This window comes from Propithecus coquereli, unplaced genomic scaffold, assembly GCF_000956105.1.
Source record: "Propithecus coquereli isolate 6110/MARCELLA unplaced genomic scaffold, Pcoq_1.0 Scaffold153, whole genome shotgun sequence".
Taxonomy (NCBI): domain Eukaryota; kingdom Metazoa; phylum Chordata; class Mammalia; order Primates; family Indriidae; genus Propithecus; species Propithecus coquereli.
The window spans coordinates 7,068,472-7,087,104 of record NW_012139747.1 but is presented as its reverse complement, the minus strand read 5'-3'; the positions used below and the strand labels follow the sequence as shown (position 1 = coordinate 7,087,104).

The 18,633-nt window shown below is 45.3% G+C and overlaps 1 protein-coding gene across 3 annotated transcripts in view; it reads left to right on the top strand.

Annotated features, from left to right (window-relative positions):
* The first annotated feature begins 13,600 nt into the window (after window positions 1-13,600).
* The window catches only part of ELMO2 (engulfment and cell motility 2), a 38,787-nt gene continuing 33,754 nt past the window's right edge, over window positions 13,601-18,633 (top strand). For all 3 annotated transcript variants that reach the window (XM_012640490.1, XM_012640487.1, XM_012640488.1), the window contains exon 1: window positions 13,601-13,682. The gene's annotated coding sequence lies outside the window, so the exon portion shown is untranslated. The remainder of the gene's footprint in view (window positions 13,683-18,633) is intronic.

Here is an 18,633-nt window from a genome sequence, read left to right as displayed (position 1 = left end):
TTTAAACAAAAACAAATTCCAGGTGAATCAAAGACTTAAATCTAAAAAATAAAGCCATTATGATTTTAGTAGAAAACATAGGATAGTATATCAACTTAGTACTCTATGAGATGCAAATAAAATGGCAGATAAAGGGTTAATATCTATCTATACAAAGAGCCTTGCCAATTAGTATCTGAACAAAAATGATCAGAAGCTATCTTTGGCTATTCATAGAAGAACACATTCAAATGGCGAATAAATGTAAAAAGATGCTCAGTCTCCCTAGGAGATAGGGAAATGCAAATTAAACAACAATGAGATATCACTTTGCTCACATCAGACTAGCAAATCGGTTGCAGGATAACACTTACGACAGGCTGGGAAGGGATGCTTTTCACCACATCACCAGCAGCTGTGACCTTGTTGGAGAGCAATCTGGCAACATATATCAAAATAAAACAACTCCACATGTTCTTTCACCCGGCAAGCCCACACACGGGACTCCATCCCATAGAAATAAAAACACTAGAATATATGTGGATGCGGATGTTCACATCAACAGTGATCATGACTGCAATGGGAGAAAAAAATCTTGAAAACAAAGTGAATGCTAACAGGTAGAAGAATGGTTGAATAAATTGTGGTACATTAGTATCACGGCATATTACGTGACCATTAAACAAGAATAACTTAAACCTCTGTCTACTGACTTGAAGGCATTTCCATCTTCCATTTCTGAGAGATACAGAGAAATTTATAAACTTTGGTTCTATTTTTATAAGAGATAGGGAGAGAAATCCACATATACATGTATATATTTAGATATGATTTTATGAGCATGAAGAAAGATATAGAAGGATATAATCACTCTGCTAGCAAAATTACCTGGGAGGAGGAGAGGCAGGTGGTACCAATGGAGAGAAGAGGGGGAAGGGGAGGTTAAGAGAAAAAAACTATTATTTCACATAAGGACAATTTTTTTAAAGTTATCATGTGTGTTTGAAAAGGGCAAACATTTCTCTCTCTATAAATCTATTTGATAAAGCTTGTTAATCATGGTATTCAAATCCTCTATGTTCCTTACTGATTTTTTGACTACTTCTTCTATAGATTTCCATAGATAAATTAAAGTTTCCCACAAAGCTATGGATTTGTTGTTTTCTCCTTGTAATTCTATCAGTTTCAGTATGACATATTTCAATCCTATGTTACTATATACAAACAAGCATAAAGAGTAAACTTATTGGTAGATTGAATATTTTGTCACTATGAAATATTCTTTTTTGTCTTTTCAAATAATAGTGACTATTTTTTGCTTCAAAATCCATTTTGCCTGATGCTAACATTGCTTGCAACACTTGCTTTCTTTTTCCGGCATTTGCCTGGTATAACTCTTTCCATCCCTGTATTTTGATTCGTTTTGTATTCCTCTGGTTTTGCTATCTCTTGTACAACAGCGTAAGGTTTGACATTTTCTTTTTACTCAAGAGTCTCTGTCTTTTAACGGTGAATTTAATATATTCACATTTATTATGGTTATTGATATATTTGCACATTTTCTGCCAATTTCCCTTGCTGTTTTATATGCTGTTTCCATGTTTTTTTTCATCCCTGCTTTTTGGTTATTTGATAGCATTTTATTTGTCCCAATTTATTTTTCTTCTAATGACTTGGAAAATATATGTTCGGTTCCTATTATCTTTATATTTTTGATATACATTATTATTATTATTAATCAATGTCTAGAGTTAATTAATATCTATATCTTCTCACGAAATAAAATGAGGCTGTTAGTATACATTTACTTCTCTCTCCTGTCTCCTTTCCAGACTTCATAACTCTCTATCTCATGTCATCATCTCAGATTTTAGTTCATCATTATAAGTATAAATATTTATTTAGACTTAAAAATAAACTGTACTGATGCCCCTGCTCACCTGTGCTTCTTATATGCCACGTTTTATTCCCAGATGCATTTTCTCCTTGATGGAATATATTTTCTGCACCAGTGGTTTCTCAGCCAGAGGTGACACAGCACCCCCTCCCAATGTGGCATATTTTTGTGCTGTTGCAGCCAGGAGACATGCTACCGGTGTTTAATGGATGATGGCCAAGGACACTAAGCAACCTGCAGTGTGTGGGTCAGCCTCTCACAGTGAAGACATGCTCCACCCCAGACAGTAGTGCCTGTTGAGAAATGCTATTCTGTGTGGGCTGTGAGTTACAAACTTTTCGAATCTGTTTGTGCCTTAAAATGTCTTTGTGACCTCCTCACATTTACCTGATAGTTTGGTTAAAGAATCCTAAATTCACACATTTTTCACCAGAACACTTTGAAGATACTATTCTGTTGTCTGATATCCATCTTATTCTTATTTCATCCTGCATAATTTTTTCACTCCAAAAACACTCAGAGTTACCTCTTTATCTTCAGTGTCCTGAAATTTCATCACGATGTGCTTACATGTTGGTCTTTTCACATTCTTCCCGTACATATTCACTACTTCCTCTCCATGCGAGTATTTCTTAAGTTCTAAGAAACTGTCCTAAGTTATTGCCTTGTTTAGGGACTCTCCCTCCTCAGTTTTCTTCCCTTTTTCTGTAACTGACATTAAGCAGACAGTAGAACTTTCGCATGTGTCCTTCACATCTCTTAACGCTTCCTTCATTCTTTCCGCCTAGTTAATGTTTTGCACTGCATTCTGGGAGAGCTTGATCTGTTTCATTAATTCAGTCCATTTGCTAGCCAACCCATCTATTGAGATTTTTATTTCAAGAATCAACTTTTTAATTTGCAAAACCTTTGGATGCTTTTTTATAAAAAAAAAGGAAAAAAGGATGCAATCAGCCCTATGATTTGTCCGAGACATACAGTGATACTTAATCCATAGTCTGGTTCTATTTGCTCCGTTAACTCTATTTCCTCAGGGGTAAGTTCTTCAGCTTGTTGAATTTGATGTCATGGTTTCATGGGTTGGATTTCTCAAGTATTCAGTGACTCTTGGCTATGTTCTTATTTTTAAATTTAAGATTTCCTGCCAGCCTACCTGAGAGCACTTTGTCTTGCTTACCATAGTCCAACTCCAGGGATAGCAAAGGCACAGAAATTTTTTTTCTGGATTTGGAGGCTTCTGTTTCTGTATCCCACTCAGGATACAGCTCTTCCTTTCCAGTATGAGCATCCAGACTCACTGCCGCCATCTGGGGGAGGCACTATGTCACTTACCGTTTGGGTGGATGGGAGGGGGCTGGTCAGCACGCCAGGCTGCTTCTATTAGACCACCCAGATCCATCATCTCCTCTCCCCAGCCTTTGCTCCAGGTACCCACCCCTCTTGGCAGGGCCAGGTACTTGGCATTATTCACTGCTCTCTCTTCAGTGTGTTTACTTCTCCTTAATCTCATCTTTTATGGTTTCTAAACCACTGGGGGCGTGTCTTCCTGACCTCCCATTTGGTTTTGGAACACACACACACACACACACACACACACACTTTTCTGTTATTTCTAGATATCTGGGGTGGGGCAAGGCTGCTGCTGGAGTTCCATCTGCCATCTTGACCCACTCATCCATATATTATTACTGTCGTGAGGGAGAAAAAAATCATAACAACTACCACTTACCGAGACCCTCTTCTGTTTGAGGACAGCTGTGTTTCCGCTATGAGTTGGTATCCTTGCTTTCTTTTCAAAAGAATCTACAATAAGGCCAGGTCTGCCGTTGTTGGGAAGGCAGCTGCGGCAGACAGACTGACCTCACGTGGAGAGCATGGCGGAGGGGATGGAGCAGAGGCTCTGGAGTCAGACCATTCGCTGGCTGTGGGCGTCTGAGCAGTGGTTGTGCTCGTAGCAGTAGTACTGGTAATCTATCAAGTGACAGGCACGTATTGAGCATCTGCTATGCCCCAGGTAATAAGCTAATTAACTGTAATCCCTCACACATCCTAGAGGATAATTATTGTCCCTGTTGCACAGATGAGAAAACAGGCCAGAGGGTTGAGCCTCAGCCTTGTCACCTGTTAAACAGGCATGACAATACCTAACAGTCAGCTTTGTTGGCAATTAGCATTAACAAACATGATGCTAGGCATGTAGTGCACACAAATACCTATTTGCTGAATATGCAAAAGTGAAATAATCTATGTAAAATACCTGGCACATATATAGTAGGCACTCATTAAGTAGAAGCATATTACCATTATTATCATTATCCTTATTATTAGTATTCACTGAGATAATGACATTCAAGGATTTTACATTCCTGGTTTCAACTATGACTACATATTAATAAGAATACCGCCACCCCTCCCACCTCCAGATCTACGACATGGACCGATTTATAACTTTGCTAAGGCACGAATTTGAACTGTAAGTTGAAAGGCTGGTGAGTGGGAGTGGAAATGTGCCCCCATCTGTCTCCAAAAATGGCTTTATGTTTTTATTTAATGTGTGGAGCCCGTTAACTCTCAGTACGACCCTGAAAGACAGATGTCATTATCCCAGTTTTATAGGATGATAAACTTGAAGAAATGACAAGCTATGGTCACAGGGCAGTGGTTTAGGAATCTTGGCCAAGCGGTCAGATGGATATGATTCTTTCTGATTTCAGAAACAAACCCTTTGGGGCTCAGTTTTTTCTTCTGTAAAATGGACCACACGGTGCCTTTTTTTGTCAACTCTGTTGGAATTCTACTCGTCACTCATCCTTCAGTGCCTAGTGCAGATGCATTGTGGCCACCTCCAAGGATTGGAACCATTCAGGCTGAACTGTCACCACATGCTACCACTTCCTCTTTTTCTTCACTCCCCAAAGGCATCACACTTTGCAGGGAATCAGCCAGTCTGTGTGCATCTGCTGCCACCACCAGGTGGCGAGAGACTTAAAAGAAGTCCACGAAGCAACAATGAGGTGGCTTCCCAACACCTTCGAAATGGGGCTGCCCTCTGATAATTAAATTATTTTTAAAAATGGAATGGAAACAGAGATATAGAATGTCCCCTGTGCCTGTTGTTACTCTACTGACGCTCAGCTCCAAACCCACCTTTCCATACTCCGTGCTGTGGGCTGGAGCTGGGATTCTACAAACTGTACTTCTTAGTGCAGCTGCCTCTTAGTCTCTGCTGATGGGGGTGCTTGAGGGAGCTATGAGACTGCAAGAGGAAAAGCACTTGCTCCGTCCGTCCTGTTTGCTCTCCGTGGGATTCCTCCGAGCATCACTTATTCACCTTGGCAGTGGCAGTGTCCTCCCATGACACCAGCTGAGTCCAGTTTGAAGGTTTTTTCAACACTTGCAAACCAGTTTCAAAGTCTTAATAATTCCAGCATCTTTCCTTTGTTCTTCAGCCCTAGGGGTAGTAGCTGCTTTCTGAGACATGACCCCCATGAGACCTTAAAGTTCTTTTGATGCTTTTTCAGGTACCTACTTCACAACTTTATACCCAGTTAGCAATTCTTTATATTGACGTGCGCTTGTTCAAATAGCCGGTGTGGTTTCTGTCTCCTGAGTAGACCCTGACATGTCCCCTTGCAGGGGTTAGAACATGTCCCAGGACAAGATGCGACTATACACCTAAATAAAGACATAAAATCTTCAAAGAAAGAGAGTGCCCTGCAAAAGAGGTTGGTCAGCCATAGAAGCATGGGCTAGGGAGAGTCGGAAGCATAAATCCCAGCAGGACATCTTCAGCAGTGACGAGAGAACAAACCATCATCATTCGTAGTCTAGATGACTGTAAAGATCTCTGCTATGGGCTGAATGCTTGTGTCCCCCCAAAATCCATACATTGAAACCTAATCAATCCCTAATGTGACTGTAGTAGGAGGTGGGGCCTTTGGGAGGTGGTTAGGTCATGAGGGTGGAGCTCTCATGAATGGGACTTCTGCAAGAGACTCCACAGAGCTCCTTTGTACCTTCTGCCATATGAGGAAACAGTGAGAAGATGGCCATCTATGAACCAGCAAGGTGGCCTTCATCAGACACCAACTATGATGGCACCTTGATCTTGAACTTTCCAGAACTTTCTCCAGAACTGTGAGAAATAAATATGTGTTGTGTATAAGCCCCCCAGTTTATGATATTGTGTTATAGCGGCTTGAAAAGACTAAGACAACCTCTATTGGAGGATCAGACCACCATTCAATTTCTGCAACCAGCTGAATCTCTTGTTTCTTTAAGCCCAGGAGCACTTTGATGGTCAGGCATGTGTGGATGAGCAAAGCAAACTGTTGGTCTTGCATAGGTTTTGGGAAGAACTTGTTTGAGGATTAGGATTGGTTACCAAGTAGAGAGAGGATGGACGCCAGCCTTAGAAACATATTCACTGCATGTTTCAATGAATCTGCTGCAGATTGGCTGATTTTCGAAGCATAGACTATCACTGATTGGCTGGTTTCAGAGACAAATTCAGTAAGATGAGTTGCCATCATCAACTTAAACCATCAACAGGTTTAAGAGCAGTTCTGATGGTTTCTTGTTACTATGGCCATTGAACAATCCATCTTTTCCTGCAGGAGTGGGGGCTTTTTAATATTCACATCCATGTGGACTTGTTGCTCCCATCGTTGAATCCTACTAGCCATTCTCACACAATCTAGTCACAGCGGCCAACCAGAGCTTTTTCAAAACTCAAATCAGATCATGTCATTCCCCTGTTTACAATCCTCCTGTGAATTCCCACTGTACAGAGAATAAAACTGAAACTTTTTGCAGCAGGGCTAACAAGGCCGGCTTTAGCTGGCTTCTCCCTACCCTTCTCTCCTCTTTGCTTTTGTGATCTGACCGCCCAGTTCCAGTCATGATCTTTTGTTTTTTTTAATCCTCTCACATGCTGTTCCTTCTACTTGGAACAACCTTCCCTTCACCCTTACCTGGAAAACTCCTATTCATCCATCAGGTTTCAATATAATCATCACCTCCTCAGAGAGGGCCTCCATGGTTATACTACCCTCCTGCTTTGGTTGCTGGAATATGGGGAGGTGAGCCCAGTTATTCCCCTATAACATTTATCACAGTTTATAACTGCATTTATTTGTTTATATGCTGTCTGTCTCCCCAGTGTTGCTATGAATGCTTTGAGGACGGGGACCATGTATGTTTGTTTTGCTCACTAGCATATAGCCACTGTCTAGCATCCATTCAGTATCCAACAAATATTTGTGGAAAGAATAGATAAACCATCCTGTGTGGAGGTCTTCCTACAAAGACCGGGACCTCTCCACATGGTCACCTCCGCCCGCCAGCCCTCCACCGCTAGGCCCTCTGGCAAGAGTGGGCCTTCATTTCTTCTGTGATGGCTGCCTCTGTTCTTCAACAAATGGGCAGCTACTCTGGACAAACCGGGCCAGTTCAGTAAAACTCGAGGAGGTGTTTACTGGAGCAAAGGAAGCATGGAACAGTGAAGGGACCCCCCAGCCCCCACCCAGGCTCTGAGCTCCAGGACCCAGCTACAGTCGCAGAGGATGAAGGCCAGGGATGGTGCGACAGAGGGGCCCTGGGTTGGCAAGGCTCTATCGTTCTCCCACCCAGCCGCACTCACGCGCGCACACACGTGCACATCCGGTCAGGCCGTTACCGCAACTCCCCTTGACTGAATGCCTACTTTGAGGTAGATGCAGGACTTTACTCACTTTATCTCACATAACCCCCTCTCCAGCCCCAACAGTTAGTTCCCACCATTTTCCCTATTTTACAGGTGAAGATAAGGCGTAGCAGAGAGGTCAAGCAAATTGCCCCAGACCCACAGTAAGGACGGCAATATGCAGCCAGCACAGCCATACCGATTGGTAAAATATGGAAATTCTTCCATGTGCGTGGTAAATAGTAGCTGCTTCCAACCCCTGAGTGTTGGCCCCATTTCCCCAGCAGCCCTGACCTTTTCCTCCACCTTTAACCTCTTCGCCTGCCCACATGTCAGTAACTAAAGGACTAAGGCCTTGGCCACACTGTGGGGGAGGTGGAGGGGGGTGTCTCCTACCGTCAGTGTTCCTGCCTCACTGGTTGCCACGTATCTTACATTATTCATCAGGACTATCTGCTTCTATTGTAGCCAGGGTTTTACTGCAAGACAAGCAGATCCTGGGGCCAAGCCCAGCGCTGGCTGGGGGCTTATCTCCGGTTCGGAGAGACGCAGTGGGTTCCAAGACCAGTCACCCAGGGGAGTCTATACCCTCCTTGAACTTGATTACAGAAAGCAGCAAACTCCCACCAAGGCCTAGCATGGTTACCATTTTCTAAGAAATTATTGAGTCATGGCTGTCTGCTCCGAGTGAAGCTCTTTACAAGAGACTTGCCAGGGGGCGCTCCAGACCGCGAGAATGGCAACGTCGCGCTCGCCAGAGCCCAGACAGGAGGGTCAGCGTCCGCTCGTTCCAGCCACTTGGGTTGTGTGACAAATTACTTACACTCTCTGTGCTTCAGCTTCCTCCTGTGAACAACGGGAGGAATAACAGTAATTCCTGATTCAGAGGGTTGGAGTGAAGGTTAAATTAGATGCAGTATGTGAAGTCCCTAGAAGTAAATAAAAGAATGTAAAATCCTTAAAACAATGCCTGCGCCCCCATGTTATTTTGGTAAGTGGTAGCTATTTTTTATTTTATTTTTTATTTTTATTTACCATGTGTGCTAGAAATTTTTCAACTTCCACTGACTGTGCTTCCCCAGTGCCCTCTCACCCCCACCAACACCCCCCCACCCCCACCCCCGCTTCCTTTAGATGTTGGGAGACGACCTCCTGCGCCCGCCAGCAGAGGGCGCCAGTCTCCTGCCGGGGTTCACAGGCGACTGCTCCCCACGGTCTCGAGTCCCCCGCCCCTTCCTCGCCTTTCGCGCACACAAATACGCGATTACTCCCCAGTTCCTGGAAGAACGATCTTCGCAAATTAAGTTTTCGTGAGTTATGTGAACCCCCAGCCCGCAAGAGCTGATGCTAGACTGGCTGTCTGCCTCCTGCCCTTTTCTTCCCGCTTAAAGAACCAAGTCACCATGAATTTTCTTAATGATACTTTATTCGCCTGTTTTAGCCATTTTTCTTGTCTTTCTGTCTGAGGTGGAGAGATGTCTTAAGGGAGACAGCACCGTGGTGCAGAAAAGACAGAGGCCTTGAAATGACACAGAACTGGATGTGAATACTGGTTTCACCACTCAACCAAAAAACCCTGGGAAACTTCCTGTGCCTCAGTTTCCTCATTTGTAAAATAAGGATGGTAACAGTATGTGCTTCATAGGAACAGAAGGATCAAATGCAAAATCATGTAAAAACCTTAGCACACTGTCTCATCTGTATCCAGGTTTAAAAAGTGTGAAAAAAGAATGAATTGAAGAATGACATGCCCAGATATGTTGTTTCCCCAGGGTAAGATAAAAAGAAAGACATACACTTTGAAGTCAGATTGACTTGGGTACCAGCCAGGCTGTGCAGCCTTGACAAGCTTTTTCACATCGCTAAACCGCAATCTTCCTCATCTGTAAAATGGGCACTCTAATATACCATAGGAAGTTGACAGTTTTAAGTATGATGATGTATAGAACAGCCTCCAATGTAAATCTTGGCAGATAGTAGACCCACGATAAATGCTAGTTCTATTTCCTTTAGCAGATTAATGCAGGTTTTGACGTTCATGAGCTACCATATAAAATTCCTTCTGGTGAGGTGGCAGGGGTTGTATTTTGATAATAATTGTATGTCAGAAGGGTCATGCTTAATTTATGAGTGTTTAGAAAGATTCAAACATGTGAAACTCATAGAGACCTTCCATTTACCCATGATTTATTTTTGTTTATTCAATGATGCAATAAATAAGATATTGACAACATAATACACTCTAAGTGTCAGGGATACAGCTATGAACAAAACAGTCAACATCCCTTCCATCATGGAGTTTACAACGAATTTGAAAGTAGAAAACAAAAAAGTAATAATATGACATCCAGTGCCAGAAATAAGATTAGAGCAGGTTAAGGGAACAGAGTGGGGTGGAGGGGCTGGATTATAGGAGCTAGAGTGGTCAGGAAAGATTTGTCTGAAGGAGGTATTAGAGCATGACCTGAATAAAGTGAAGAAGTTAGCCATGGGATGACCAGGGGAAGAGCATTCTAGGAGAGGGAACAGCAAGTGCAAAGGCACGGAAGTTGGAAGGAACTGTGTTCAAAGAATGAGAAGTTTGATTGTAAGATTCAAGCAGTGCGTGAGGGGGAGAGTAGAAATAGATTAAGTCAAAGAAGTAAAGTTCCAGATGATTTAAGCTCTTGTAGACCAGTGGTCCCCAGCCTTTTTGGCACCAGGGACCAGTTTCATGGAAGACAATTTTTCCATGGACCCCCCGGGGAGGGAGGTGGGTGATGGTTTCAGGATGATTCAAGTGCATTACATTTATTGTGCACTTTATTTCTATTATTATCTCGTTGTAATATCTAATGAAATAATTATACAAATCCATAATGCAGAATCTAATGCCATGGCTGATCTGACAGGAGGTGGAGCTCAGGCAGTGATGCGGCAATGGGGGGCAGCTGTAAATACAGATGAAGCTCCACTTGCTCACCCGCTGCTCACCTGCTGTGCAGCCCCAGTTCCTAACAGGCCACAGACCAGTACCAGTCTGTGGCCCAGGGTTGGGGACCGCAGTTGTAGAACATGGTAAAGATTTTTGACTTTGTGTTCCTCGCCATTCCAAAGATGTGTCCTATTATAGCGCACATGGATGCTGATGAGAAAGACGGAAGCATTGATGTTGCAGGGGAGAAGGGAGGACTGCAGAAGCAAAGTTTCTGAGGTGAGAGGAGATGAAATGTTGGGTACAACTGCAGAGTTTTGCCCTTACAAAGGAGCAGGGTGCTGATGCGGGTGGATTGGTGGATTTGGAGATGAGAAGATGAGATAATTTTCTCCTTATTCTTTCTTTCGCCTCCAAAGAAATAAGGTCCTCAATTAAAAATGAAGAGTTGAAGGCAGAAGAGAGAAGAAGATGCAAGATAGCTTCTGGGCAACTGAGAGTGAATTGACTAGGGAAGCAGCAGGATTGCCCCGCAGTGTGGAGGACCCACTTGGGCCAGAAAGGTTCCGTATTTTTCTCCAGCCTCTTTCACTTGCTGGGCATAGGTATGGAATGGTGGTGAGTTGGGTTTGAGCAGAGTTGTGGTTCTCCAGGTGAATAACTGGAGAGAGAAGGGAGCATGGGAGTTGAGGGTGAACACGAGGGAGTGATTATGGTGAAGACCAGGGTTCTAAGCTGGGTAAGGAGGGAAGTGAGGCCCCAAAGGGGATGACAGAGTTCACAAGTGTGTACGGTCAAGTGGATTAGAGAACTGGGAGGGGTATTTTGATATGTTCCAGTTTCAGATGTGATTTTAGGGGAACTAATTATAGGTAGTTCACTTACACAGTAAATACTTATTGAAAGCCTACTATAATTTTAAAAATTTAAAATTTACAATTTATTGAGCACTCTGTGCCAGGCACAGTGCTAAGTGTTGTGTATTTACCATAACTCATTTAATTCTCACAACAATCTATTAAGGCTGGTACTGTTATTCTCCCCATTGTACAGATGAGGGGACCAAGGCTCAGAGAGAGCTGGTAACTTACCCAAGGACACACAGCTGGTAAGTAGCAGAGAGGTCTATATGATTACAAAGCTGAGGATCTTAACTACTATACTCTACCATGTGCAAGACATTGTGTTGGGTTTGTGTAATCATGACATTCAGCTGCAGGTACTCCTCCTATTTGATCCCAGCCTGAAAACAGTGTCCCTGACCTCAGTTGCCCAGTAGTAGCAGCTGGGATGTAGGTAGAGGGATCTGGAAGTCTTCATTAGTGTCAGTCTTGGTGGAGCAGGCAACCAAGGTGCCTGCTTTTCTTAGCTGAAGTATAGACATGTTAACCAGAGCTTGGCCTATTGGACTGTTGTTCCAGGGACTTTGATCAAAGAAAGCTCTGATCAAGGAAGTGGAGAAAAGGATGTAACTGACTGATTTTGGCTACCTAAACTCCCAAGCATCTCTGCTCTCTGTCCTTTTCTAAGCCTGATTCTCTAGCTTCTGTCACCTCTGTGAGTTAGACACTAGCCTGCCAATAAAATCCTTTCCTGATAAACTTAGCCAGAATTGGTTGCTAAGACTTGCAATCAAAGAACCTGCACTGGCATATCAAGAAAAAAAAAAAGACAAAGTATTGTAAAGCTAAAGTGAATGATTCATTCCTTAGATAAATGTGTATTATTAAGCAGGGCCAGGACTGAGATGAGGCAAATGAAGCACCCAGGGCACAAAATTTAAGGAGGTTCTCACTCTCGGTGTTGGGTGAGTGCAGGGTTGGCTCTAACAAACAAACCCCCCTCCAAAAAGAAGTTAGTGACTTAAAGAACAAAGAAGATTATTTCTCTTTCATATAAAAGCACGAAATGAGTATCCCTGGTCAGCAGGTAGCTTTCGGCTCCATTTGGTCATTTGGCACCTTATATGCTGCGACTCTGTCTCCCAGCATGTCTTCATCATCACAAGGTCAAGGCTGGGTCCAGCCAGTGAGAAAGTGAAAGAGCAACCTCTGCCAGGGCTGTAGCAATGTCAGCTACGACTAAGCCTCAACCTCCCTGAGCATCATTTTACTCGCTGGTAAAATACGACTAATGAAAATCATCTTGATCCCAAGACATTCTGAGGATCAAATGAAACAACATCTGTAAAACTGCTTTGCAGACTGTGAAGTGCCATGTAAATGGTAGTCATTATTTAGTCTCTTTGCTGAGTATCCGTTTCTTGATCTGTAAAAGGGACAACAAAATACCTACCTCCCGGGCTTGTAAGGATCTTCTAGACTAATTGATTAAAGTATAAACTTGGGAATCAAACAGGCGTAGCTTGGCATCTTGTTCTGCCCATCACCAGCTACAGGATCTCTGACCCTTTCTGAGCCTCAGTTTCCCTATCTGTAACAAGGGGACCGGCATACTACCTACATCACAGGGCTGCTGTGAGCATTCAGAGAAATAGCAGGAGTGAGTCGTTGGCGCCGTGCCCGGTCTTGTTCCGATCCGCAGGTGCAGTGACGAATGCCACCTCCCACTGATCTCTACCAACAGTACAGCTGAGTTGTACCCTTCTGCCTCTGCTCAGCGCCCACGGGCAGCCCTGGGTGCCGGTATAATTAGCTCAATCTCGGTGGTGCCTCTGACACGACTGTCACCTCCCACTCATTGCCTAAACCACAGTTATCCCCACTGTTGGGTTGCGTTAAGTGCCCGCTGGGCACAGAGTGGAGTGAAACCAGAGGACAGCTTAGTCCTCACAACCTGATTTGTCACAAGGAGCCAAAGCCTTTTCCTTCACTCTCGGACTGCGAAAAAAAAGGAAAAAGTTTGGAGGAAAAAAAAAAAGCTGCCTGTAGGGTCTGCTGGGAAATCACGTTCCTCTCCAGACCCGAAGCCCGAAGGAAATGGCATCCTGTTTCTTTAAGAGGCCTCTACTAGGGGGGCGGGGACCGCCGGCGTTTTTCCCCCAACTGGCAGCTGGGCCCGCCCTATCTTGAGTGACAGATAAACGATCCAATTGAAGAAAGGGAATTCAACGTGACGGCGAAACGGAGCAATCAAATCCTGGGCCGGCCTGCGCGGGGCGGGGTCCCAGGAAGGCGGGGCGGGCGGAGGCTGGAGGAGCCGCCAAGGCTAGACCCGGGCGCGGGAGCTGGGCCTAGGTCAGCGCCCTGGTGAGTGAGGGGCGCTCCAGGGGCCGCGGCTCGCTCGGTGGCGGAGAGGGGCTGGGCCCGAAGGATGCAGGGAGGAGAGGCCGGACCGGGGGTTGCGGCCTGCATCTGCCCTGGGGACTGAGGGGCTGGAGAGGGCGGGCCTGGGCTGGACCGCGGCGGTTCGTCCGGCCCTCGAGGGGTCGCGGCCCAGCAGGGTCCGCAGGGCGTGAGGGGAGACCCGGTCCTGGAGCCCAGAAGGGGTGTCGGGTGGGGGAAGAGGGCGGGCCAGGCGACGAGGCGCGGGGGCTGGGCCGGGCAGCGGTCGGAGGGAGGAGGAGGGTGGGAGGAAGGGGGGAGGGAGGAGATGGGAGAGGCTTGAAGGGAGCCGGGAGAGCATTTGGGGCGGGGCGGCACAGGTCCAAAGCCCGGGGGTCAAGCTTGACCTCGTCCATCACCGCTTCCGGTCAATCCTGCCGGCTCAGTAGCCCCTCCGCTCCCCAATCCGTCTACTTTCTGTCTCGGCCGCTTACCCCTCAGTTCAGGCCTGTCGCTTCCTGCCTGACACTTGCAGTGTCTTAACTGGTCTGCCCACAGGCACTGGGGCCGCTCTTGTGTCCGACTTGCACCCTGCCCAGAGAAATGTTTTCAAAATGCAGATCAGATCTGGACACTCGGGCATGAAACTGGCCGGCTTTCCATCTCCTTGCAGGATCAGTCCCAGATCATCCCCCAGTCCCTGGAGGTCCCACCGACCTCTCCCAAGTCTCAGTCTACTAGTCCCACTTGCTCAGTGTTCTTCACACATTGGCCTCTTTTTGTGCCATCTACATCCCAAGCTTTTGCCTTCCTCAGGGCCTTTCCCTTAGTATTCCTTCTCCCTGGACTGTTTTCCTCCCTGGCTAGTAAACTCTTCATCCTTAAAATCTTTGCCCTGGTGTCACTTCCACAGGGGAGGCATCCCTGGTCCCTGAGTCCTTGACCAAGTCAGTTCTCCGCTTTCATCACCTTGTGTATTAATACCTCTTCACAACACTTGCACAACTGCAGTTTTCCGTTTATTTACGAAAGTATTAACACCTGTCTATCCATCCCACCAGATAGTAGGATCCACAAGGAAGAAGATAGTGGGTGGCTTTGCCCTTTATTGTGTCTCCAGCATCTCGCACAGGGCTAGGCACTACATATATCTACTAAATAAATGAATGTGGGGTTTGGGTTTGGCAAGAGGAAGGGGATGTGAATCGTGGTCCCTCATGGTCCTACCTGTGGGGGAAGGAAACCAACATTTGGAATACTTTTTGTGTGCCAGGCTCAGTGCTACATGATGTTCAATAGAAATATAATGCGAGTCATATATGTAATTTTGAATTTTCTAGTAGCCACATTTTTTAAAAGGTGAAATTAATTGTGGTAATTTATTTAACCCAATATATTCCAAAATAACATTGTAACGTAATCAATATAAAATACTTACTAATGGACATTTTACATTGTTTTTGTGCTAAGTTTTCAAAATCTGGTGTATATTTTACACTGAGGACAGCCCATCTCACTTCACAGTAGCCACTTTTCAAGTAGCCACTTTTGGCTAGGGACTGGGGTATTGGGCTGTGGAGTGCTAGACACTTTATATACCTGATGGTGTTTAATTCTCTCTAGACTTCTTTTAAGATAACTATTGTTATCTGCATTTTGCTGATAAAAATACTGAAGCTCCTCTAAGATGTTACCTGCCGGGGACCATCCTAGAGGTCGTGAGCGGAAGAGGCGGGATTAGGACCTCCGTCTGTTAAGCTTCAGTCTGGTCTTTCTGTACCTCCCGCTTCCTTTAGGAGGTGCCAAGGCAGTTTGGGGGTGCAGGAAGTGGAGACCAAACTTCTTAAAAACGATGGCAGTGTACGACACAGTCTAGCATGTCCCAGGCTGAGATAATGTGTCTGGATGTAGCAGTAACATCTGCCGAGGTGGCTCAGGCAAAAGCATATTTGATCCAATCAAAGAAAAATCTGCAAGGCAAGTGCTTCTTTGACCCGGTCACCATAACTCAGCCTGGTCCCAGGACCTGGGTAGAAAAACTTAAACACCCTGCAGCATCTCAAAGATGCTGAGAATACTAGGCATGAGTTTACAGTCTGGGTTTCAGTTTAACAATTGCTCACTGAGTGCCTGCTGTGAGGCTGGTGCTGTTCTGGGCCATTTGTGGTGATTGGGGAGTATAAGTCACAGCCTTCATCTTCAGGCTGCTTATGGTGTCCTCAGCAAGACAAGACTGGATCACATAAAATGACTAGATGATGTGCAAGACATCATGTGGTGTGATGAGGAACCAGAATCAGTTGTATGCCAGAGGCTGCAGAGTGGCTGTCTTGGCCAAGCTGCGTATGTTTTAACAAATGTTGAATTTGAACTCCGCTCCTCTAGGCAGTGTGGTACTTTGCAGTTTGCCCAGTCCCCACATGGAGGATACTTGGTTTATTTAGTTACCTGCCTGGCTACTTAAGGCATTTGAATTTATAGCCCCATGAGGCATGCTGATTTAATTTAAGTCACAAGAAAAGATTTGTTGAGCACCTGTTATATGCCAGGCATTGTTGGCTGCTGCTCCAGAACTATCTATAACATTTTCCACAGTTCTTCCTCTAGGAAATTGTAATATCAATAATAGTACAACACGAATAAATGCTTTCCCTTTTATAGCGACTTTTCTCCCCAAATGCCTTCACATACGTTCTCTCATTTTGTAATCAATATACAAAATATATACCTGCTTGGCAGGTAGGGCTTTTTATGTTGGGGAAACGTGGTTACAGTGTTCTTGTAATTTCTTCAAGTTCACAGTCAGAATTCTGCTATTATGCTTAATGCTTTATTGTCCCACTTAATGTTCACAACGACTTCACAGGACAGGGTTGATTCTAATTCCCACCTTACAGAGATGAGGAAATTGTTAGATTGAGATGCAGATTCAGGTCTTTCCACTCTAGAACACAAGCTCCTGTGAAGCTACGCTGCCTCACTAGAAGGTCAAGGTTGGAAGAAACCTCAACAACGTCCAGTGCAACCGCCTCGTGTAGATCAGGACGTTGGTCCAGAGCGCCTTGTGCTGCGGCAAAGCTGTGGGGCAGGGGAAGGGCTACACAAGAAAGGGGGCCACGGCTTTCTTTTGTCCCCAGCTGGTGGTGTGGCCTTGCCAGCTTCTCTGGACCTCAGTTCCCTTGTTTATATAATGAGAGGGCTTGGCCTGATTTTACACTGAGAACAATGCTGTGTTGTTATGGTCAGTGTTGAAGGAGTCAGGCCCACAGCCCAAGATTTCCGCCATAACCCAGGACTCTTCACGGAACACCACGCTCCCTCGCTACCCCGGCTCCATCTCCCTGAGCAGCCGCAGTAGTCTCTGGTAGTCTCTTGAGGGGGAACACTTTTCTGAAGTTCATCTGTATTTTCCATCTCAGTTTCTGTTTCCTCTCATTTCCCAAAACTGAGGCGGATAGTCTGTAAACGCTGACCCTTTCCAAATCCAGCTCCTCCGTTATTGTAATTAGGGTTGTGGAATGTTCTAGGCAGTTGATAATCCTCTGTCAGGAATTTTTATTCTCTTTCCAAGGCAGTTAGGCCTGGGATCACCCTAGAGGGTACTTTTGGTGTGCGCCAGGCACCATGCTGCAAATAGGGGGGGCAGGGGGAAGGTGGGGGGGGGTATAGACACAGGCTTCATGAGTCCTTGCCCTCAGGATGCCAACCATCCTTGAGTTGCGGATCTCAGCCACTGCCCATTACAATCTTCTGGGGGAGCTTTTAAATGGCCTGGGGTAGGCATCGATGATGGGCAGCCGAGTTGAGAACTGTTGGTCTAGACCTGAACCACTCTGGGATCCTGTTTGACGGCAGACTGGGATTTGGTGGGTCTGGATTGGAGGGGCGCTTCCACGTTACTTCGGCAGCCTCCCGGCACACCGATGCTGCTCACGTGCAGCTTGCATTTTTAGTAGCAGGGAAGAGACTGCACACACACAATTGTACATCAGTAGGTATGTGATGAAGGCATGTGTAAAAGACTGGGAGCACGGATGGGGGTGCAGTTAATCTTACCTGAGGTGAGAGGATTAGGAAAGCCGCACGGAAGTGTGATTTCCTTAGCTGGGCCTTGAAGGTTGAGTAGAAGTTTGACAGCTGGACAAGGAGAAGGGAATAATAGCACAGCAAAAGTACAGACTCTGGATAACGGGGTTTTTCAGGGAATAGGTGGTCTGGTGGGAACATAGCATCTGCAAGGGTGAGTCCAAAAGCCAGTTCCACCCAGAAAGCCATGGTTGAACGCTCTACTGAGGAATTGAAGCACTATTCTTTAAGTATAGGAATGCTATAGAAGGTGTCTTTGCAGGGTAAGAGGAAACCTAGGCAGTTCTTAGGGTAGGAGTTAAGATGAAGAAACCCAAACAGTTACCCTGTCCCCACACCCTTTGTCACCACACTTTTCCTCTATGTAAGTTAGTGGCTTTTAACCATGTTTGGGTAAGTCCTGGGCCCAACACATTTCAATAAAAAGAAACCTCAGCTGCTGCCAGTATGATGGTCCTTCCCAGGGTTTTGAGCAGTAAATGTAAGAACCTGAATCTCTGCCCAACTGAATCCATCCTCTTCTGCACCTCGGAGCCCCATCCTCATTCAGTGGGTTGAACTAGGGGAAGTTGAGTCACTTCTCAGATGAGAAGATCTCAGAGAGGGAAGCCTCTATTGAGATTGTGTTCTCTATTAGAAAGAGGGTGTGACCTGTAGTTACCTTCGTAGTGAGGTTGCATTCTGTTGCAGGAAGCATAAACCAAACTTACCCATGTCTCCCCCACTGAATCAAAAGCAGAAGAACAGAACAAAAAGCACGTATCATCCTTGTCTTAACGGAATGGGGAGCGGGAGGGAAGCTGGAAACCTTCTGGCATTCTTCATCCGAATTCCTTACTAATGAGAGGGG